Source organism: Gorilla gorilla, chromosome X, assembly GCF_029281585.2.
Source record: "Gorilla gorilla gorilla isolate KB3781 chromosome X, NHGRI_mGorGor1-v2.1_pri, whole genome shotgun sequence".
In the NCBI taxonomy this organism is placed as follows: domain Eukaryota; kingdom Metazoa; phylum Chordata; class Mammalia; order Primates; family Hominidae; genus Gorilla; species Gorilla gorilla.
The window spans coordinates 109,222,228-109,247,776 of record NC_073247.2 but is presented as its reverse complement, the minus strand read 5'-3'; the positions used below and the strand labels follow the sequence as shown (position 1 = coordinate 109,247,776).

At 37.0% G+C, this 25,549-nt stretch overlaps 1 protein-coding gene and 1 long non-coding RNA gene across 7 annotated transcripts in view; one reads left to right on the top strand and one right to left on the bottom strand.

Annotated features, from left to right (window-relative positions):
* Positions 1-14,835, top strand: part of LOC134757924 (uncharacterized) — a 61,087-nt gene extending 46,252 nt beyond the window's left edge. The window contains exons 2-3 of the long non-coding RNA XR_010132532.1: positions 8,455-8,493; positions 14,759-14,835. This is a non-coding gene — a long non-coding RNA (uncharacterized lncRNA). The remainder of the gene's footprint in view (positions 1-8,454; positions 8,494-14,758) is intronic.
* The window catches only part of DIAPH2 (diaphanous related formin 2), a 914,723-nt gene that overhangs the window by 129,209 nt on the left and 759,965 nt on the right, over positions 1-25,549 (bottom strand). The window lies entirely within an intron of this gene.

Here is a 25,549-nt window from a genome sequence, read left to right as displayed (position 1 = left end):
GAAAAAGAATCCGACAAAGCTTCCTTAATGTCAGGATATAAACAGTTCTTAGTGCTATTTAGTTAAATGATAATTATAAAACCCATTGAACTGAATGAGAATTTGGATTGTCAGACAAATGTTTGTAAGGGGTTCATTAATTCATATCAACTACACAGCTCAGCTGAAAATGGGCTCATTATTCTAAACCACCAACTTTGTCTGCTTCTTGTATTGTCCTCCTTTCTCCATCAGATTTATCCTGTTGCACCCCCACCCACAGTAACGAATGTTAGGAGATAGAAATATTTAAAAGGAAATGTGAGCTATAGGCATTTTGCAAGAGTACATCAGGGGTACAAAGATGTCTGCTGGAACACTGAAATGGGAAGATCATTTATTAGTGCACCATGGTTCATAACATCCCAAAGGGTTCAATATTTTCATTACGCACATAAACATAACCCCTCCTCCTTTTCAAATGCCTCATTACAGCTAAGCCTGGAGCTTTTTTCTTAAAAAGCTTTCCTCTGAAATTATTAATAATTTGAAGTTCCCTACAGGCCAAGGGTATTATTACAGTCAAAATACATCAATATGTATATATACTTATATACTCTCTTTTATGCTATTTTAAATAACAAAGTATTTAGTGGAAACAAGTAAAGAATTTATAAGCTATATACAGAAAAGCCTAGAGGAAGATGGCAATATCCTAGACTCCAAGGAAACGGCTCTTGAAGCTTATTAGGTGGGTGTAGGAGACTGTAATAGGATTATGAGTTTTGGTTTAGCCTGTCCATCATTTCAAAATCCCCATAACTAAAGGGAATATCTTCATAGGGGTCTGAGTTTAATATTGAAGCTGCTTTATTTAATTCTTCCTATTTTATAATGCTGAGTGCTAATTAGTTCCATCCACTTTCTTCAGGCTTGTCAATAAGGCAACTTGGAAGCCAAGAACCTGCTGAATTATGGATTAACCAGTTCTGTAACAGCGTGTTCAAGCAACCTAGTTAGCTACTCCAAAATGTAATGTTATTATGGGCACAGGAAAGCATAAAATACTCTTTTGTTATGTTCTGCTTAAAAGAAAAAAAATAACTCCCTACAAGTGAACTGTTTATTTCTGATGTGTTAATGAACATTTTAGATATGTAAAACTAAAATAACATTTACTGTTGTGTGTGTCAAACATAGCCTATTAAATTCACAATAGCCATAATAATATTTGCTACAAAAAAAAAAAAGACAAACTAGTCTTAGAATTTTGAGTGCAGAAAAGAAAAATCTTAAAGGCAGAAAGACTGAGAGACTGACACGAGTTCCCTCATCTACCTTCACTTTTATTGAACCTGCATCCCAACCTCCCTGGGCCTTCCCATCACTTTCTTAACTCTTGCCATTTCAATTGACTCCTTTCTGGTGCAGCTAGATGCTAGAATCGGCCCTGTAGGGTCATACATTCTGGAATTAGAAGTAATGTTAGAGATAAACTGATGTAGCTCTCTTATTTCACAAGTGAATTAACTGAGATCCAAAGGTCAAGTGAACTATTCGAGGTCATACAAGCTAGTTGATATACTAAAGTTAAAAAATGAATCCAAGTCTCCTGATTCCTTGTTCAATGCTCCTTCACTTCTACTTACCATCATAACCATCCCATTCAACCATGTCCGAACTTGTTGCTCTCACTAGGCTGCTGAGCTATCCCCTCCACCAGGCATAATTCTTTTTAGCCACAAGGAATTCAGCCATGATCAAGCACTGACAAAACACAACTTGGCTATGTCTAGTGCGTGCTCTGTGGTTTAACTCCCCAAGTGTCCCCAAACCTCCCCTGCCTCCACAGGCTTCCAATTCTACCTTCCTTTCTTCATTTCTAAAGGATTAGCTTGATTTCTACCTTGTAAAAATGAATCTATCTCCCAGGAGTTTAATCATCTGCCTTCGCCTAGAAATCAATTGTTTTCTATTCTGCTCATCTTTGTGGTGAGACAACTCTCCTTTTCTCTCCTCCTGAAGATTTATTTATTTATTAAGGCATTTATTGAAATACATGTATTCCCTTCCTTACTGGCAACTTCAGTCTCTCCTTTTTTACTGCTGCTTTTTCTTTAAACTCTAACTAATAAAAATAATAATAGCAGTAATAATAACCAGCTAGTACATACAAAGTATTTATTATTGAGACAGTCAGGTGGGAGGGGGTCCCGGGAGAAACTCCAAACAGCCTGCCCACTAAGGTGGAGCCTCGTTAAGTTTACACTGGGGAGGAGCCTGGCCCCTCCTTTTCCTGTGTGGAAGTTGGGATTCTAACATCCTGCTCTAGCAGGATGTTTCCCCCTTTTCTTCCTTTTCACCAAATAAAACCCTGCTTGTTCACCATTCAAATTGTCTGCGGGCCTGAATTTTTGTGGCTGTGGGACAAAGAACTCTGTCTTTAGCTGAACTAAGGAAGAGTTCTGCAACATTTTGTGCTAGGGACCATTTTAGGTGCTTAGAAAGTATTAACTCATTTAATCCTCATAATAACCCATGAGATAGGTATAACTATTATCCTCATTTTACAGATAAGGAAACTGATACATAGGTTAAATAACTTGCCCAAGATACACAACTAGGAAGTGGTAGTGCCAGGATTTGAACCCAGAGAGCTTAGCTTCAGATTCTGTGCTCTTAACCATCATGCTGCCTCTTTAATATATGTCATATCTACACCATCACTTATGAGCTCTATTACACTGAGCAAGTTACTTCTCAGAGACTCAGTTTGTTGATATGTAAAATTAAAATAATATTGCTAATTTTGTAGGATTGATATGAGGATTATGTGAACTACAGAATATACATAACTCATCATGCCTGGCATATATAAACATCCAATAAATGACAATGTTATCATGATGAGATTAATAACCACCATATTTGGCTTTTATCAATAAAACGTTCCAAGGAAGTGCTCCCAGAGGGAGATAACTCTATTATGTATTTAAGAAATCCTTACGAAACCCTGTTCTAAACACAATGTTAACTCATATAGTTCTCAAAACAACCACGAGGAAAATCCTACTATCATTTCCATTTTACATGTGAGAATATTGAGGCAGAAAGGTAATTCACTGCCCCAAGGTCACAAAGCTAGTAAGTGGCAGAGCCAAGATTTAGACCACACAGTCTAACTCCATAGTGTTTGCTATAACTATAGCACTAAGCAAGACTCTCAACTCTCCTTAACCCAATGGACTAAGACAAGCATCTTTACAACATGGCAGCTGGCTTGAGAGTAAACTTGAGACACCCATGGCCTGTGAGAATAGCACAGATGCATATAGCCACAGTAAGTTTAAAAAGGTGTTTTCTAGTGTAGTGTTCCCCAAACTTGTCAGCTGAAGAGGAGTATCTAGAGATTAAAAGAAAAAACAAAAACAGAATCCTTGGACCCCTCCCATACCTACTAAGTCAGACTCTGGGAATGGAGACTGGTAGAAGTTAATAGAGGACCAAATTAGAATCACATAGGAAGCGTTTTCAAGATCCCCATGACCAGGACCTATCCCTGGAGACTCTGCTTCAGCATACCCATGTTGGTTCCCAGACCTCACTTGTTACCTTTAGAGGATTCTAGAGAGACAACAACTTACTGACAAAAAGAGAGAAGTACTTCTCATCCCTTCATTATATGAAATGTACCTTCATGTAATCAAATAGTTGATGAGGGGGCATTTTTTTTTGAGAAGTAATCAAACTAATTAAAGGAGGAATAATAGAATAGTACTCTTTTGAACTAATGGAGCTAGAGAATCATCAGTGGCTGCTAATATAACAAAAAGAGTAAACTAGCCATTATGTGCTCCAATATAAAACCTCACAACACCAACAACAAAAAGGACATCTTGACAAAAAGACAAAACCTGAATCTGATCAAACTTTAGAGTGGCTTGGTTTATTTAACTATAAATTTATAGAAAATATATGGAGTAGGGCGACAGGCAAAGAAACAGGTAAATAACACAGTGGGATGCAATGAACAAAATATAAACTCAATCAGACAAATGACCTGGTTGCTTCAACAATAAAAACTGGGCTGGGCATGGTGGCTCACATCTGTAATCCTAACACTTTGGGAGGTCAAGGTGAGAGAATCGCTTGAGCTCAAGATTTTGAGGAAAAAAAAAAAAGAAAGAAAGAAAGAAAAGAAAGAAAAAGAAAATGGAAAAAAAACCCCTGAAAATTACAAGAAAAAAAGGAGAGATAGATGAAAAGGTGGAGCAGTCAGCCTCCAAGATGATCCCCCCCCCAATTATCCCAACTCCTTGGTATTCATACTCTGGTGTAATTCCCTCCCACATTGTTTCTGGGTTGGTTTGTGTGATTGGCAGAATATGACAGAAGTATTGTTATATCACTTCCAAGACTAGGATACAGAATGCACTGTGGTTTCCTCTTTGCTTTCTCTCTTAGATCACTCACTCTTGGGGAAGCCAGATGCCATGTTGTAAAGATGCTTGTCTTAGTCCATTTGGGCTACTATAACAACATACCCAGTGGTATTTATTGCTCAGAGTTCTGGGGGCTGGGACGTCTAATATCAAGGCACCATGAAATTTGGTATCTGATAAGGGCTCGTTCCCTGTTTCACAGAGGTACCTTCTAGGTATCTTCACATGGCTGAAGGAGCAAACATGCTCCCTTGAGCCTCTTTTATAAGGGTAATCACTTTCCAAAGGCCTCACCATTTAATACTATCACATTGGGATTATGTTTCAACATATGTATTTTGGGGGGACAAAACATTCAGACCATAGCAACAGTCAAGAAGCTCTATAGAGAGGCCCATATAGTGAAGAACTGATCTTGGAGTAGATCCTCTAGCCTCAGACCCAGAGACAACCATAGCCCGGTCCAATATCTTGACTGCAATCTCATGAGAGACACTGAAACGATCACTCAGCTAAGCTGCTCCCAAATTCTTGACCCACAGAAACTATGAAATAATAAACATTTGTAGTTTTAAGCTTCTACGTTTTAAAGGTAACTTGTTATGCAGCAATTGATGACTGATAATTAACACAAGGGGGATTCCATTGTTAAAAAGAGACTTAACAGAACCATAATAATGAATCAACTTTGTTTGGTTTCCAATTCAAACTAACCAAAAAGAGTAGATAATTGGCTGGGCGTGGTGGCTCACGCCTGTAATTCCAGCACTTTGGGAGAGGGGTGGATCACTTGAGCTCAGGAGTTGGAGAACAGCCTGGCCAACGTGGTGTAACCCCGTCTCTCCTAAAAACACAATAATTAGCCAGGCATGGTGGCGGGTGCCTGTAATCACAGCTACTCGGGGGGCTTTGGCAGGAGGATTGCTTGAACCCAGGAGGCAGAGGTTACAGTGAGCCGAGATAGTGCCACTGCACTCCAGCCTGAGTGACAGAGCAAGACTCCATCTCAAAAACAAAAAACAAAAAAACAAAACAAAACAAAAAAACCAAAGCAGATAATCAGGGAAATGTAAACACTAAATAGATATTTGTTATTAAGGATTTTTTTTCTTAGTAAGATATGATAATAGTATTTGGTTATGTTAGAAATAGTCTTCATCTTTTGTGGATGCTTACAGAAACATTCACAGATGAAAAAAACATAATGTCTGAGAGCTGTTTCAAAATATCCAAGAGTAGCAGTACGGAGAAAACAAAATTGATCATGAATTGATCATTGTGGAAGCTGGGTTCATGGGTTTTTTTTATATTATTGTATTTTGTATATACTTGAAAATTTCAAAATAAAGAGTGAATAAGTAAAGAGACAACAAATCATTGACTGACTGTTGAGGTTCCACATCAGATGAAGCAATTCCAACCAAGCCACACAATTAGGAGAGGCACAGTCCCAATAGCCAAATAGAGCTCATCTATGGGTATTAGTGCCTGCAAATTCATACATGGTACACACATATTGTTATATACATATCTTATCTCTTACTTCTTTGGTGTATCCATGTCTTTTCTCCCCAGCTAGACATACGATAGTAACTTAGGGACATACTCTGTTTATTTATTGTTTGGTTTATCACTGAAGATTGCTTTTTTTTTTTTTTTTTCTGAGACGGAGTCTTGCTCTGTCGCCCAGGCTGGAGTGTAGTGGCGCGATCTCGGCTCACTGCAAGCTCCGCCTCCCAGGTTCACGCCACTCTCCTGCCTCAGCCTTGCGAGTAGCTGGGACTACAGGCGCCCGCCACCACGCCCGGCTAATTTTTTGTATTTTTTAGTAGAGACGGGGTTTCACCGTGTTAGCCAGATGGTCTCGATCTCCTGACCTCGTGATCTGCCCGTCTCGGCCTCCCAAAGTGCTGGGATTACAGGCGTGAGCCACCGCGCCCGGCCTGAGGATTGCTTTTAAATTCAAGGAGGACATGAGCATTTCTGTAGAAAGAAGTCAATGTAAAGAAAGACATTAAGAAGGAAAGAAGCATGATTCTGAGGGAGGTAAGAGGAATGAGATTAGGAGCACAAAGTTTGCCTTGGGAAGTGACACTGAGGGAAATGAAGGGAACTTGAAAAAGATGGTCATTTACTAAGACTGTCAGGTGCAAGTTTCAGTTTGAGGGACTACAGAGAATAGAGAAAATCTGGAAGAATAGCAGAGGCATATGATTCAGTAAACAATGAACAAGGAGACTGCTAAGGAGTGATGAAGATGCAACTAAAGCTACAAACATACTTCAAACATATACAATAAAGGTAATATTTAAGATTCTTCCCCAAGGGCAGTGAATTTATTTTTACTATATTTGGTTTTGTTGTTGTATTATTTGATTATTACATGTAAGAGGAGAGGAATGAGTAACAACAACTGTGCTTCAATTGTAATACTACTAACAGGGAGATATTCTAAATACATTATTCTTTATGGTGTATATGTTTACACAGGAAACTTCCCCAATAGCTTGAATAATTTATGATTTGATTTTAATATTTTGCAATCGTTTGGAAATATGTAAATAGTCTCTTATTTCGTGAAAGTCTGAAAAAAGCAAGGGTCAACGAACAAAGGCAACATCAAACAGTAGAAATGTCACATTTGAGGAAAAAAGATATATTTTAACTTATAACTGGGCCATTTACAAAAGAATAATCAGATAAATATTTGTTTCCATGCCCATCTGAGAATAATGCCTCAACAAATAGCTATGGACACTTAGAACAGGAAGCTTAGATATAATAATATTGCATAATTTAATAGGACAAATAGCTGTTGAGTAATTTCATTTTAAAATAGAAAAGCTAAAATAGGATCTCAGCTATCCAGAAACCTCACACAATGAGTTGATCTGGATAGCAGAGAGTTTATACGTCCTAAACAGCAACAATTTTTATCTTAGCCATTTTGTATAGAAATATTTTGAAGATATATTGTACACTTTGCTGCCTCCATAAGGACAATCTATTGAAAATACATTTTTGCTAATTCGCATAATTATCATGAACATCAAATACTGTGCTGTGCTGTAACTACAAGGTCTGTAGGGCATATTTGAGGTGTGTCTATTTGTTTCTTCTCTAAATAGACCAAAACTGTTCTATGCTCAAAGATCTTTTTCATTTACAAATTTAATTTTAAGTTTTTTTTTTTTTTTGAGACGAAGTCTCACTCTGTCACCAGGCTGGAGTGCAGTGGTGCAATCTTGGCTCACTGCAACCTCTGCCTCTCAGGTTCAAGCGATTCTCCTGCCTCAGCCTCCCGAGTACCTGGGACTACAGGCGTGCACCACCACAGCCGGCTAATTTTTTGTATTTTTAGTAGAGATGGAATTTCACCATGTTGGCCAGGATAGTCTCGATCTCATGACCTCGTGATCCGCCTGCTTAGGCCTCCCAAAGTGCTGGGATTACAGGCGTGAGCCACCGCAGCCAGCCTAATTATTATTTTATTTATTCTAATGATATAATCAGCAGAGAGTCACTGAAGAATATTGTAAAAAATGTGAAGGAAGTACAAATCACTCATATACCATGGTATAGCCACAAAGACTATTAATATTTTGGTGTATTTCACTCCAATTTTTTAATAAGCAGCTGTGTATATATATACCTATTTCTTTTTTTTACATAGTTGAGACCAATTATACAGTCTGTATTCTGCTTTTTGTTTTTTAAGATATTATTTGCTTTGATAATTAGTTCATCTCTTCCACTATAGTCAAGATATTAACTATCACGTCTTAGTGCTTCCAGTGAGTCTTAAAGTATCTGTCTACCTCTCAATCCTGGTATGTATGCTGTTTCCCATTTGCTGGATGGTGAAAAAAATAGAAAATCCAATTTGATAGAACTATGTCTAACATAATAAATAGATTTTGAGTAAGGTACTTGGAAGACTCTCTTTTGATAAAAGTCTACACGCTGCTTTTTAAGAACTTGATCACATTCCTTTCGCCTGTTGAGGGATATTTTTGTTTTTGCTTACTTTCAGGTTTACCGCCATATTTTGAAGAGATAGAAGCATTTCCAGGTAGGTACAGTTGCTGGAAGAGTGGACTTTCAGAGAGGTGAAGTGTTCCTGTGCTGCAATGTTACAGAATACCATAAATCTGATGCATGAGCCTGACCTAGCAGCTTTCTAATACACACCTACACAGATATAAAAGTTCCCTCGTTTAAATTTATTTCTGCTGAATAAGCAGCAATAATCTGTGTTATCTCTCTTCGGAAGATCTAATTACTTACTTATCTGTGTTCCCAAGCCACCATGTACTTGCTTCAATATTAACCCTTATCATCCTATATTATTTTAAATTGAATCACATGAAATAAATATTTCCATAGGTCAAACAACAACGTCATATGGCTCAACCTAACAGTTAATTTATTGTGTTTCCCTTTTCATACTAGACAGTATATTCCTTTGGGGTAAGGTCCATCTTTGTACCATCAGGCTTTGGCTATAATAAATACTAAAATATTTGTTCAAAGAATGTAAATATAGTATATTCAAATCAGTGATTACAGATTTTATGCACTGACTTGACCCAAGTTAATCATGCTTTGCATCTGGTAAGTAGTAAAAAATCCTCATTTCATTTACTTTCTGAATCTCTTCTAGGGAAAAGTTGTACTGATTTTCTACATATAGTATATGTACTATATGTAGAAAGATGTTTACAACAGCATTATTTATGGTAGCAAAAAAAAGAAACAAATTCAATTTCTAATTTAAGGGATGGATGGAGTGAATATCATACATTCTTACGTTCAAATAATATACAACCATTTAAAAGGAGACTTATCAAGATATTCATTAATGTAAAAATGCTTATAAATTTAGGTGGAAAAGTAGTATATACAACTTTGTATACAGTATAATATGAACAATGTAAAATATGCATAGAAATACAAGATAGAAGAAAAAAACAAAATGTAAAGGTGGTTGCTTCTGGATGTTGAGACTATGCATTTTCCTTTGTCTTTATATTTTACACATTCCCACATTTTCTACAATGAACATACATTACCTTTAATAATGGAAAACATTTTAAAAGAGAAAAATATATGATGGCAGTACACTTCAAAGAAGTTGGCCAAGAAAAGAAGGAAGACAAGAGGGATATGTAATTGATAAAACAGAGCATTTATTTGGAAAAGTTATTTATTCATTCTAGAAATCTTTACTGACGACATATTATGTGCCAGGGACATAAACAATCTTAGCCATGACTTTTCACGTGGGTGACTCAGAACACTTCAGAAGCCTACGTCCATTGTATTTTGTGTTTTAACTTTTAGAAAATGGAACTAAACAAAATCATTTTAGTCAGATAATTCTGGAATACTAGAAAAGGGGCACTGACCAATTTGTAATTCTATAAGTGTATCTCTTCATGTGGTACAATTCCTTTTCACAGTCATGTTGGTCACCATCAAAATCAAACATAAAAAGAGAACAAGAACCTCTAGCACTTGAGAATAAGAATCTACCCACAGTCATTTCTAAGGATGGTCAAACTCTAGATGACCTCACCAGGAAGTCCTAGTATCACTTTTTACAGAATGCTAAATTTGTCATTTGAAGATAAACCCTAGACACTGATAGCTTCTGTTCATAAGTTTCATGAAAACAAATGAAACACTAAAATATTAATGTTATATTTCTGCCTCTAATAGAGCTATGATAGCTGTGTCCCCTCTAATCACAAGACTTAAAAATACATTTGTCTCTAGTAATGAACACTTCAATCAGAAAAACAAGATGAAATCTTTATAGAGATACTATAAGATGTATGCACAAGTAGTATTTCTTAGACGCATATTTGACTATATGGGTTTCTTTTTTTGAGAGATATTATTTTTGCAGTCCATTTCTAACTAAAACATCTGAAGCTTCAATCTATCCAAGCAAAATATTGGTGTTATATATTTAAATATTTTTCCTAGATTGAAAAATAATGAGATAAAAAAACAACTGAACTGCTAGAGTTGCTTGTCCTTGATCCAAAATAATTTTCCTTTCAAAAATTTTACTACAATAGCATAGCTTAGCTAGGAAAATAAAACATTTTCCACAGTATAGATGTAGTCATAAAAAAAGAAGTCTAAAGTTGAACTATGAAGGCCAGGTTACAGGCAGTATTTCTATTGCTTTGTAAACTTGTAATAACAGAAGCAGTAGGTTTTCTTATAATTATTTGGAACATGGAGTATGGGGAAAGGCATACTTTAAAATAAGATTTGTTCTAATTGTTCCATTTAGAAAATATCAGACTTATTCTATATTGATAGTGGCTAATAGGCAATGCAACTGTAAGTTCAATATACTATATTTACTGCTATGAGTTAAGCACCCCATAAATCATCGCTTACATTTTAATTGTTCATTATTTTAATCAATTATATAATAGAAATAAATGAAACCAATAACATTGTACTTATTTTCATAATAACATCAAAATAATCATCATACAACTTAAATTTGGCATCATGTCTTCTAATGTCAAAATCCTGCTTAATTTTACCAAAAAGACTTATTTGAGAGATGAATACTGGAAGATATCTGCACCAAAACAATGCTTCCCTTTCTAATATAACAACAGTCTTGTGGTTCAAATGTAATGGATATCACATTTTCTCACAGCGTTGGACTGTTGGAGATGCGGCAGGTAATGTACATACATGTCAGATCACACAGAGCCTTTTGAGCTACTGTAAAAAATTTAAATTTCTCCTAGAAGAAATGGGAAGATACTGAAGGGTTTAAGTGGCATTGATTTAATATAGTATTGATAATAATCTTTAAACACTTTAAAGCTCTATTCAAATTTTAAATAAATACACTTTATAAGTTTCAAAGAAGTTTCACATTTACCATCTCACTTTATCTTCTTAGCCACTGTAGGAAATAAGCAGGGTGTCTTCATTGTAATTAACTTAAGGATTAACTTTTTAAAGTGTGGAAAAGATCCTATCAGTATGAAGATTTCCTGAAGTTTCAACGTCAAAACTTGCTCTTTTTTGGGTGGGTTGGGAGGATTAGCGATGAAAGATTTTCTAGAAGTTTTCACTTCTTAAAAATTACAAATCTTCCCTTCTTCCTTTAAAAAAAAAAAAAAAAGTAGCCCATTGTATAGGAGGCTTATCCTGTGACTTAAAGCTGTCATTCAAAATGGACAGTACATCTTAATGAAGGGTGCTAATTGCATTAATATACTGGGCTACCACAGAAAAGCATAGCATGTAGGTATGTTAATAAAAGATAAAGGCCATAATTATAGCACTTCAGTAAATTGTGGGACATAAGGGCTCCCAGATTCACCTCAGAAATGAAGAGAAAGAAAAGAGTCTATGCAATTGAAGGACTCAGGGCAAAAGTTATACGGAGGTGGGGGCTGTGGGATGAGAAAGTCTCAGACCGAAAACAGCCTGAGCAGACAATGGGAAAAAATACTAGAGTGGCAACTAGTGCTCTTACCAAACACCAAAGGAGCTACATACGTGTACACATAATATAGCTCCTTTTACCATGTCAGATTTTCTAAGAGGCTTTTATAATTAAAATACATTCACCGCCTCCCTGCACTTTAAAAGAAACTAACCAAGCTTATGATTCTAAAGCTATTTATTCAAGGATGTTGTAGGTTAAAGATTGTATACATAGTAATTTATGGCATGTAGAATACCCCTTACATTCGAACCACTGTAAAAACTGAGCTACATAACATGATTTTATAATATCTTCTAGGATTTTTACCTCTTGATACCCATGCCTAACTTCCATTAACATTAAAGTGCAGATTTATATGTGCTCACAGCTGGTGGATATATCTAAATTTTATTAAAATAAAAGGGTCCAATAGCCACTATTTATTTCCAGGCAATGTAGAATTTGAAGAATCGCATAAAAGTCTTTTTATTTTAAGAGCCTAATGTTTATTTACTACCCTTCATCTAGATGCTACAGCACTCAAGAAACTTGAACTGATATTCACACAATACATAACAATCGCTTGATCCACTTAAAAAAAAAAAAGGCAGCTGCTTCTTAGGCTTAACCATGCTATATAATGCAGAGGACAGTAAATGATAAATACCATAGCCAATTGAAATTGCATAAGCAATTTTAGTGAGTAGAATGTAAGACATACAGCATCATTCAATGCTGAGTATTTTCATAAGCAATGGTGAGAAGTGCTAACCCACGGCACAATGGGACCCACTAAAGGGCACCATGGTGGGACTCATTCAGCCACTGGTTCCCCCCACTCTTTGTCCGTTTGGCTACAGCTCTCACTCCTTGCTTGTCGTCTGAGTGGAGATTTAGTCAGATGAAATTCCCTGGGATTGTAATAGGAATTGTTTTGTTAAAAGCTGGGTAACCAATTGAAAATACTACCTTCCTCCACCCCTTCCCAACAATCTTCCCTTTGAATGACCATCAGTAGTTTCACAAAATATAATACATCTATATTGCATAAAGTCGTTTACCTGCTAGTTAACCAGAAAGTATTATTTAGTTTCATTACTTTAATACAAAAATCATAAAACAAAAGGCATTTGTAATAAAAACAGATTATGCAACAAATACCTATTTTCAAATTGCCTTGGGACTGTTTATGGAGTGGTCTGGCCTAAAGCAATTACTAACACCAGATTTGAATGCTATTATAAATAGGCATAGGCTTTCCTTAGATAACCTGTACTTATATTTATCAATAAAAGCTGAGACTTAAAGCTTGTAGTAATAACTTTGTGGGGAAAGCAGGGCAAACTTATCTGTGATCCCTTCTTTATCTCTCCCTATTACATTGGGACAACTCTGTAGTACTTAGGTGATATGACTAAATCTTATTAGTAGAGGGCTTTTCTATTTTAAGCACAAATCTGGCATTAAAAAGTCCCAAAGTAAAAAATTAACATAGCAAATGTCAGGAAATTAAGCAAATTAAAAGATACTGTCAATAGCATGCAGCACTGTCAAAGGACTAATAACTCCAGTTAAATACTATCAGGAATGGGTAGTAGATTTTTGAAAGCAGATACGAAAGCAAGAGAGACATTTAATGTCAAAGCATAAAAGATATTTAGAACACAATAGCTATTATATTAAGCCATCAGTCCTTTGATTATTATTTTATCATTGGTACAGTTGACATAGATGGGTACAAATAGCAGTAAAAATCTGTGAGATTTTCAAATTATCAGCTAGCCCGAGTGCTAATCATGAATTATAACTAGTGCTGGCATTAGTAAGATTCACTTCCAACTTAATGTGTTTATATGTTTTAAAACTAGCTTATTCAGGAAAATATAAACCACAAAAATTGTTAATGATATACAATCTTTTCAAAGTAGGCTTATTTCCTTTTATTTCACAACTTTATTTCTCTTTCCATAAAGGTGAGGTTACCATGACAGTATTCACAGAGCCCCTGCTTTGGGGTGCTCTTCCAAAAGGAGGGTTTGATTTGTAATTATTCATTTACATTCTTGCTCAGTCTCTATTAATGCTTAAGTGGCAGGTAGTCGGTAATATAAATTACTCATGTGAGTTCTGTTTCAATTAGCTATGAAGAGTCATAAGTGTGGGAAAAAATAATTTTTAGTTTTATGTTAGGTTAGAAAGAAAAACATTTATACCATAACAAAATATTAATTCCCTGTTTTCCTGTTACAAAATCTTGACATTATTAAAGGAGTTAGAAGAGTAGAACAATTTGGAATATATATTGAATTTCTGACTTTAATAATGAAGATGTGGTTCTGTGTAATCTAAAATTAATTTAAAGCTAGTTAAGTAGAATATTCTACTATGTCTGTTTTGTTCCCTCCACTTGTTCAAATTTAACAAGTGGTAGTAGCTTTTAGGACAACAAGCACAAAAGATTCAAATTAGATGTCAAAATTGAATAAGTTAAATCTGCCTTCTTTTATTATTTGAAAAGGATTTAGCTAATTTTCTCAACTAATATTTTTAGAAAATTATTTTGTCTCAATAAAACTTACAGCTCTGTAAAATAAACTGCAAAAGCAATGACTATTTCTTAAATAGCGTGATATTTAAATTGAAAACAAATAAAATGACAAGCGAAATGGGATAAGAAAGAAGAACCATATAACAGGCATGCTTTGGAGGGGAAGAAATAAACAAGGGAGGGAGCCTCAAGAAAGCCCTGCCATTCTCTGTCCCACACGCAAGTCAAATTAAAAAACCTTTTCATTTGGCCACATTGTAGTCCTATAACCCAAACTACCGTAAAAAATGTAACAGTGGTTTGTTTTTATTTTAGCCGTGCTTTCAACATTTTACAGCCTGTGGAGGATTTTCCCTGTTACATACAGAGCTAACGCACCACCCACCATCTCTAGAGGTGAGGTTACCATGACAGTACTCACACAGCCCCCTGCTTTGCGTTGCTTTTCCAATAGGAGGGTTTGATTTATAATTATTCATTTATACTCTTGCCCGGTCTCCATTATTACTATGAGCTGCATAGTGAACCAATGTGAAATAAGTTGACAAAGAAGCAATAGGCTTTTAAAACCCTGACTAAGGCATTCACATCATTGAGAAAAAGAAAATCTCCGAGACCTAGCCCAGGAATAAAAGAACTCAGATCTACCTTAAAGCTGGAACTTCCCTGCTGAGAGAAACAGGAAGAAATGATAGCCCGTAATACCACTGCAGCTGCAATATTTCTGAAGTAGGACACTCAGAAAAGGGCACAAGCTATTAATGTTTCTAGAAACATTACATTTAATTCCTCAGCGAAAGATTTAGCAGCTTAGTGGAAAGAAGCAGCAGACGGAAGAAAAAAAAAAAAGAAAAAGAAAACCAGAAACCATGAAAGAATAGTCAGCTCTGCAAGGAAATTTGCTTAAACTAATATTAGAAAGAAAATATTTCAGAAATTGTTGCCCCTAGTAATCTTACACCCCAAGGCTAGAAGAAAAGGTCATAGCTAATTGGTGCAAAAGCAGCTTTGGACACAGAGGAAGAGATACTCTGTGATGAATTCCACCTAACCACTACCCTTTTTACCTTCAATTATGCCAGGACATGTACCACATATTATAGGGCCCAGAAAAGAAGCCATACTTCGAAATTGAGCTTCTTTCATGGTTTTTTTTTTTTTTTGCAACATTTAACTTTTATAACCCAGCCAATTAGGAGAACAAAACCTCTTTAATTGTCAAGAATGGGAGTTAAGTAGTAGTTTGAAGTTATGCATAATTAAAATGATTTGCATGATTTGGTTTAAAAAAAACACACACAATCAATCAAATATACTATTTTCCTGAAGCCATACTTCAGTTTAGGTAAACAGATAAACACATGCACTACAGAGTCCTACTTTTATTGGAGCAAGCCTCCAAGTTTAAAAAACAAAACAAAACAAAAACATGTGGATGAACATAGGTGTATATTTTCAAAATATTAGAGAAAAACATTAACATTTCAATTAGGTTATAAGGAAAGTGCTTTAAATTATTTTTTTCTTTGTTTTACGTGCCTTAATAATAAAGAACTCTCCCTAGAGTAGAATTTAAGTATGACCTGTTTTAGTAAGAACTATTTTGACTGAATTTGGAGAGACAAAAATAAAAAATGCTAAACCTACCAACCTGTTCTACATATTGAAATACAGAATTTTTTCCTTTTCATTAAACACATTCACACTTGTCAAATGTAAATAAATATGCACTGCGGTTTGAGGAACTTTTATGAAAAGATATTTTTTCCTTTTAAAGTTTTTTTAAGAGTGTAGACTTTTTTGAGAGCAAAATAATTATGTAGTCATTTTGCAATTGTGTATACTAATTGATGAAATCATTAACATAGAAATACAAAAGGTTAATTATCTACTTGATGCCTTACTCACTATCACAAACACTTGTAAATTCCAGTGGTGATGAGGTCATAATTCCAAAAAGGCTGGCAACCAAGAATTTCATCCAGGAATTTTTATCTATCCCTTTTAAACGTTTCTTCCCCCACCCCCACCAAGATTAGAACAATTTTACATAAATTAAGAGAGGGTTTATTCGGAGTAATGTGTATCGTCGCTCTTTGTTTTTTTTCCCCCCCATAAACCAGACAGAATGCTGAGACTTAAGACAGATAAAAGACTTGAAACAATGCTTAGACACCTATATTTTCCTGATTTTTCCCCCCAGTTTTTCTTACCCACAACTAATGTGTAGAATAGCAGGTTGGGGCAATGGAGGTGAAAACCAGTGTTGTGAGGGGCTGGGCGTGGTGGCTCACGCCTGTAATCCCAGCACTTTGGGAGGCCGAGGCGGGCAGATCACCTGAGGTCAGGAGTTTGAAACTATCCTGGCCAACAGGGTGAAACTCCATCTCTACTAAAAATACAAAAAAAAAAAAAACCAACAAAAAACAATAAGAAAAATTAGCTGGGCATGGTGGCGGGCACCTGTAATCCCAGCTACTCAGGAGACTGTGACACAAGAATCTCTTGAACCCTGGGGACAGAGGTTGCAGTGAGCCGAGATCGTGCCACTGCACTCTGTTGCCTGGGCAACAGAGTGAGACTCCTTCTCAAAAAAAAAAAGAAAAAGAAAAAAAAAAAGAAACAGTGTTATGAGGGAGATAAACAGATAAAACAAAATTCTTCTGAATCAGGAGAACAAAGTGAGGAAAGTAGTGTGCAAAAAGCCTCAGGACCATAAAGTACGGGAAGCAGGAAAAAAGTGAAAAAGGGATAATCTATAATGCTTACAATCTGTGTGGACAGCATTCAACTTGCCCATAATATTTTCTCAGTGCTTTGCATCTTCCTCTGCCAGGAAGTTTCAGTTCTAAATAAGCCATGCAAACTGATCAATACTGTTTATGGCAACAAAAAAAAATTATTTCAATTGTTAGATGTGACATTTTTCTTCCCATTTGTCCTTCCCAACCTGTATCCTATGGAAATTCAACATTTAAAAGATTCTCTAATAATTTCCTAGAAACACATGATGTTGGAACTTCATTTCTAAATTTATTTTCTATCTTGGCCCATTACTCACTAATTTATTATACCCAGTCACTAAGGATAGGCATCATCTGGGTGCTTCCACGTTCTGGGTTTTTAGGACTACTAACTGAGCTTATTATAATGTTCTTCCAGGTGCAAAAGAGTTTGTTTAAATTTGGACCATAAAGTAAAATCTATGTACTAGAAAAGTACTTTTTAAAGTCCTTTTTCTTTTCAATTCATGATTGTTTATGGTTGATGATATGACAATAGAATTAAATCCACAAATATTATGTACAAAGCGCTGTCATTTCTCATTATCTCTGCCACATAAGGTAGTACTGATATAGACAACTGAGATGATGTCACAAACATAATTAAAATAAACACTGGATTATCCACAGAAAATCATATTGCTTACCCCTCCTGATACAAACATTCCTTCATAGTTTAGCTCCAAGTATTTGGAGATAATCTATCGGTTTATTTTGAAAAAAGATAAACATGTACACTTTTGATTAATAACTATAAGACTGCTAAAGCTCGAACAGGTATTATAACTGAAATAAAAATGAAATCCATGCACAATAGCATTAACTTTCCAAAGAACTATATGAAAATCATACCCTTGTTTTTGTGTTTTTCATTTCTTTGTGTCCAGGATATACACTGACTTTCTGAAACCACTGCAGATTTGTGAATAATGTATGAAATAATAAAAAAAAATTCCTGTTCATTGCCCAGAGAGTATTGTATTGCTTGTGGTATACTATATCTATGCTAGACAAACAATAGAACAGACCAGTAAACCTAAAATCTGAAGCTAAAACCTTCCCAAGTGGAAAGGGAAAATACCATCCTGGATTCCAGAAGTCCCTCAAACAAACAGATCAAATCCTTATAACAGTCTTACATACTATTACGTAGAACTGAATAAAACCCTTAAACGAGAAAGATCTATTCTTCTGAGCAAATAAGTGTAACAGTTGGAAAAGCAATTATTTACTTACTGATATTCTAAAGAAATTCACTAACTTCTATTTCCCCATCTTATAGAGCACCACAGTATTTGCAAAGACTGACAAGAACATATGTAAAGCTGAAACAAAAGGGTATTATTGTCACTCTATTCTTATTTTCTCTGGCAGTATTTAGGAATTTGCCCTCTAAGTAGCCATGTGGGAGTGGAACAAACCATGATTTGAGTTGAGAATGACATAGAGGTAGCAGTCAAATGCAAACACAATGAATGTAAGAATAAGAATAATGGCATACAGTTACATTGTGTTTTTTATATAGTCGGCATTTTTCTTTACTTGTCAAGCATAAACATTACTGAGTAGAAAGGTCACGTGAAGGTAACATACATAGGACATGCGAGCTTGCTCATAAAAACTCAGCTTTAATGGGATTTCATTTACAGTGATGTAGAATAAAATTTCTATTTCCTCCATCCCTCAAATTTCAAACTTCAGAGACAGCTTCAGGTATAATATATTAAAAAGGCTTTTGTGTAGATTCAATCTTTTTAAAATAATTGTGAAGTATTCAACAAGCAGGTATCAAAAGCATATGCTATGAGTTATGTGCTAGATGCTAAAAATAAATCACAATCTTTTAATAGCAGAATATAGTTATAAGCATAGTATTTTTATACTTTGTATCATCTATCAATATATCTTTAAGAGAGTTGACTTTGAGCATAACTTTAAAAGGCTTCCTGGAATAGGTGAGGCACTATCTTAGATTCAAGGTATTTTGCAAATGCAAAAGATGACCAAGAAATAATAGAAGAACTGAAATCTCAAAAGGGTTCTGTGGGCTGAGTGCAGTGGTTCACGCTTGTAATCTTAGCACTCTGAGAGGCCGAGGCAAAGGAACTGCTTAAGCCCAGGAGTTCGAGACCAGCATGGGCAACATAGTGAGACTCTGTCTACAAAAAAATTTAAAATTAGCCAGGCACAGTGCTGTGAACCTATAGTTCCAGCTACTTGGGAGGCTGGGGGTGGGGTTGAGGGGCTGTGGGGGAGAATCCCTTGAGCCCATGAGAGTCAAGGCTGCAAAGAGCCATGATCATGCCATTGTGCTCCAGCCTGGGTGACAGAGGGTGACCCTACCTCAAAACAAACAATCACAACAACAACAAAACCCAAAACAAAACAACTGTGGCGCTTAAGATACCCACTGCTTTCTTCCTTCCTTCTTTCAGCTTCCACTCCTCTCATTTTAATGGGCAACAAGAAAAGGAACTACCAGGAGTAAGGTTCAAATTTTAATACACAGAAGAGGTGTATCTAAAGGTTTAATGAAAATTGAAGGGTCAGAAGTACATTCATGCCCAGGTAAATCTGGTTGTCTTGGGATGTCCACTGGGAAAGCAGATGGATTCTGCTGTAAAGCAAGCAGAGCTTAAAATTTCTTATCCCTATTTAGGAAAATACTTAATAATATAGAAATGAGCCTGTATGAGAGAAACTTTCCCATAATCAAGGCCACCAATTAGAATAAATGTTTATTTTCCTTTAGTTGTAAAAGCACTTAATTCTCTAGAAATTTTAAGGTACTTATGACAACCTGTTGAGTATCTTTTTGTTTTTTGTAGTTGCAAATGCACAGAGCGTCTGCTCCTGTTAGACTGGCATCATGCACTTGCCATATAAGATCCCAATCATTTATTCCTGAATTGCAAGTTTGTAAATAAGCAGGTAGTTGTGTGAGCTTAGCTACCAACATTAGCATGTCTGAATTTTTGACATGAACTTAAAACAACCAAGATAAATTTATTGCTGCATAATTGTTTGTCCTAACTTATCACATATTCCAATAACTAAAGAAAGCCTGCTATAATCATATTCTCATAAAAGTCAACTAGAATTGACCTTATCTCCTATTTTCCTACAGGGATCACCAATGAGGAAATGTGCAGCAGAGCTGATAATATTGTGTAGGAGAACAGACAAGGAAGTGAGTGATTGAAATTTGTATAGAGAACATCATCAATACTTACTTAGAACAATTTTGCATATAAATAGGGGATAAATGGTCCATGCTCAATTTGTTCTCTAATTGTCAAGGAATGATCAAGGATAGACTACATAGCAATCTTCAGTTTCTAGCTTCCTTAATGCAAAGCTAGATCTTATTAGCCAATACATGTGATGTCTGTCCCAAAAGTAAATTTTATTTTATTTTATTTTTTTTTTTTTTTGAGACGGAGTCTCGCTCTGTCGCCAGGCTGGAGTGCAGTGGCACGATCTCGGCTCACTGCAACCTCTGACTTCCTGGTTCAAGCCATTCTCCTGCCTCAGCCTCCAGTAGCTGGGATTATAGGCATGTGCCACCACGCCCGGCTAATTTTTGTATTTTTAGTAGAGACAGGGTTTCACCATATAGGCCAGGATGGTCTCGATCTCCTGACCTCGTGATCCACCCGCCTCAGCCTCCGAAAGTGCTGGGATTACAGGCGTGAGCCACTGCGCCTGGCCCCAAAAGTAAAATTTAATTTTCATTTAAAAATAAAAAGAAAATGGAAACAAACAAAAATTACATAACCAATACAGGTACACACTTCATCAGAAGATTCATATGAAGTGATGAAAAAAAAGACACTAAATTAAGTGGTCTCTAATAGCACTTGAGAACTCAATGCAATCTGACTTCTACTCCTTTTTTTTTTTAGACAGAGGTTCAAGTGATTCTCCTGCCTCAGCCTCCCAAGTAGCTGGGATTACAGGCATGCATCACCATGCCCGGCTAATTTTGTATTTTTAGTAGAGACGGGGTTTCTCCATGTTGGTCGGGCTGGTCTCGAACTCCCGACCTCAGGTGATCTGTCGGCCTCAGCCTCCCAAAGTGCTAGGATTATAGGCGTGAGCCACTGCGCCCAGCCTACTTCTACCCCTTTCTTATCGCCTCCCTCCAAACAGATTCTCCTGAAACTCTTTTGGCTAAGGTCACCAATGAATTTCTATTAGTGAAATCCAGTGGATCCTTTCCAATCCTTATTTTAGTCATCCTCTCAGGTACATGTTTATAAATTTGTATAAATTTAACGGGTACAAGGGCAGTTTTGTTACATGGATATATCCTGTAGTGGTGAAGTCTGAGCTTTTATTGTAACCACCATCCAAATAATGTACATTGTACCCATTAAGTAATTTCTCATCTCTCACCCCCCTCCTACCCTTACATCCTATTTGAGTCTCCCATGTCTATTATTCCACACTCTATGTCCATGTAATGTCTGCTATATTTGATGTTATTAAGCCCTTTCTCTTTGAAAAGCTCTACTCCTTTGGCCCCTGTGATACCACAATAGCTTTCTTATCCCCATATCTCCATAATCAATACCTTCTTGCTTTCTTTTTTTTTTTTTTTTTTTTTTGTGAGATGAAGTCTCACTCTTGTCCCCCAGGCTGGAGTGCAATGGTGCAATCTCGGCTCACTGCAACCTCCACCTCCCGGGTTCAAGCGATTCTCCTGCTTCAGCCTCCCGAGTGGCTGGGATTACAGGTGTCTGCCACCACACTCAGCTAATTTTTGTATTTTTAGTAGAGACGGGGTTTCACCATGTTGGCCAGGCTGGTCTCGAACTCCTGACCTCAGGTGATCTGCCTGCCTTGGCCTCCCAAAGTGCTGGGATTACAGGCATGAGCAACTGCGCCTGGCCCATGCTGTCTTTCATAGGCTCCAAATTCCGAGCTAGTCCCATAAATTGGTGGTTCTCAACTTTGGAAGCACATTAAAATTGGCTAAATAATTTTTGAACATGCTATCATCTGTGCTCCAATCCTATAGATTTCAATTTGATTGGTTCAGAGAGGAACTGGATGTGGGTATTTCTTAGAAGTACCTCAAAGTAATACCAGTGTGTGGCCAGGGCTGAGAATCACTGCCATAAATGTTTCTTTTCTCTAGGGTTCTGTCTTAGGATCACTGCTCTACTCATTCTCCAGAGATTATCTGACCCACCCTCATGTTATTAACTATCACCTGGATGTTTATCACTTCTCCGAGACTCCTGGACTCATGCTGCTGAGAAAACTAAGTGGCTAGCATAAGGATATCTGATTTGCCCCCATTCGACCACCTGCTTCCCTCCCATCAAGAGAATTACATATGTACTACCACCCACCTGCTCCTGACTTTCACCCTTTGCAAACCAGTTAATTCTGAAGTTGACAAAGATTTTCTTAAGGTGGCCCCACCCACCCCCCGCCCCTCTTTTATTCTGAGACAGAGTCTGGCTCTGTCACCTGGGCTGGAGTGCAGTGGCACGATCACAGCTCACTGCAGCCTCAACCTCCTGGACTCAAGTAATTCTCCCACCACGGCCTCCTGAGTAGCTCGGACTACAGGTGTGTACCACCACACCTGGCTAATTTTCTTTTCTTTTCTTTTCGTTTTTTTTGAGATGGAGTCTCGCCCTGTCGCCCAGGCTGGAGTGCAATGGCACGATCTCGGCTCACTGCAACCTCTGCCTCCTGGGTTCAAATGATTCTCCTGCCTCAGCCCAAGTAGCTGGGATTACAGGCGCGTGCCACCATGCCCAGCTAATTTTTGTATTTTTAGTAGAGATGTGGTTTCACTATGTTGGCCAGGCTGGTCTCGAACTCCTGACCTTGTGATCCCCCTGCCTCGGCCTCCCAAAGTGCTGGGATTACAGGTGTGAACCACCGTACCCCACCCCTGGCTAATTTTCAAATAAAAATTTTTGTAGAGACAAGGTCTCCCTGTGTTGCCTAGGGTGGTCTTGAACTCCTGGGCTCAAGAGATCCTCCTGCCTTGGCTCTACAAAGTGCTGGGATTAAAGGTGTGAGCCACTGTGCCCAACTCCTATTCATTTTTGGCACCTTTTCCATCCTACCCTCTTCTACCCTGTTAACTCAAGAATATCTCTCCTCTACCCTCAATCCAGTCCCTCTTTGTATGAGCCATAAATGTTCTTCATTTTAACTTATGAGAGTAAAACTCTACATTGGAGGCTATGAATTACATATCACCCAACTACAAATCACTAGGCATGCTAAGGTAGTTTAGCTAAATCACACAGTATATGCTCAACAAATGCAACTGAATTAAGCAGGGGGCATCACATATTTGAAAGTAAAATTTGGCATAATTATTAGTGATTGACAATTCCATTCAAGATCTTTGGTGTGTCTAGCGTTTCCTGTCAGAATCTCTAAAAGAGACACAATTTATCTTTTCATTGTCTTCTAACTACTTTTCTTTCCCTCAAATCTCAGCATTCAAGGTATAAAATATATTCTTCATTATTTAATGCATTATATCCTGGCTCTTGGTGTGGCGTGGTGGCGTACGCCTGTAATCCCAGCAATTTGATAGGCTGAGGTGGGCAGATGGCTTGGGCCTAAAAGTTCAAGACCAGCCCGGGCAGCATGACAAAACCCCATCTCTACAAAAAAAATAAATAAATAAGTAAAAATAGCTGGGCGTGGTGGCATGCACCTGTCATCCCAGTTACACAGAAGGCTGAGGTGGGAGGATCATCTGAGCTTGGGAGTTTGAGGGCACTACAGCCTGGGTGACAGAGTCAGACCCTGTCTCAAAAAAAAAAAAAAAAAAAAAAAAAGAAGCTGCCTCTTGGCCCTCAAAATTACATTGAAAGTACATGGGAAAAGGTCAGGTGTAATCTGCTAGTTGAAAAACCCATTGGTCAATTATCAGTTGTCATTCTGCCTAGCCTTTCTATAGGATGTGACCATGTTGACTAATTCTCCATTCTGAAATTCTCTCTACTCTTGGTCTTCCAGGTACTACTTTTTTTTTTTTTTTTTTTTAAAGAGAGGGTCTCACTATGTTGCCCAGGCTGGTCTCAAATTCCAGGGCTCAAGCATTCCTCTTACCCAGTTGGGATTACAGGCACGTGCCACCATGCCCAGCTCTTAGGTACCACTTTTTACTGCTTCTCTTCTTCCCTTTCTAATTTTTTTTTTCTTTTTCTCAGTATCCTTTGTTGATTTCTCTATTTGCCTCTTAAATATTATAATTCCCAAATGTACCATCCTCAACCCTCTCATTTGAGATGTTCTTTCTGGGTGATCCCAAGGTTTCAATAAACATATATATGTGCAGATGTCCCCAAAATCTGTCTCCAGCCTCAAACTCATTTACGTGTGTGTGTGTGTGTGTGTGTGTGTGTGTGTGTGTGTGTAAAATCATGTAATCCTTTATTTTAAACCCCCTGCTGGCTCTTTGCTACAACAAACTAACTTTTCATCATTGCCACTTTACTCCTTCATATCTCCATCACATGTTTTTGTCATTTCCTTTATCTGAAAAGCCTATTCCTCTTGTTTTCCCCCAAACTACTACTCATCCTTCCAAACATAGATCAAAGGCCACTTTCATCATGAAGCCTCTCTTGAATTCTCCAGGCGGTTAGTTGCTCTTTTTAGCACTTTTTGAACACTTATGAAATTTATATCATATGTCTTTCCCATGAGGCTCTGAGTTTTTAAGGGCAAGACCCATATTTGTACTCCAAGGCCCTAGCACTGCTGCCTGGCCCCTAGTATTTGATTAATAAGTATTACTTGGATGAATGTCATGCTTTTATTTATTTCCTTGCATTACTTTCTAAAACCAGATTTTAATTGTATATTACAATATAATGAATGTTTTATAGACTAAATGGGGCTTAGTGTGGTAGTATAAGATTCTGACATTTATAAAACAGAGACTGAGAAAGTTCATGAAGAAGAACTTATCTTCAGGGAGAAAGAAGTAAACAGCTTGGAATGAACGACCAGCAAGACCTAGTAATAATAAAACAAAAGAAGCACAAAACCACAATAGACCTTGGTCATCAAGATGATGCTGAGTATTACGTGGGATCTGTTATGAGCTTGTCTTTGGCTCTTGCCATCTTGGGTCAAATCCTCTGTGATGGTGGGTGGGGGAGAGTGTCATTTAAAATTGAAAGCTCTTTCTCTAAAATTATCTGTAATAGTCTGAGGCATAAGCAGTACTACTTGGTACACAGGTGGAGTGCCGCACTAAAGGAAAAGAGAGAGGCATTTCCCCCCTACTTTGTCAATGACGACTGTCAAACTCTGGCGTTGTGAAGGCATG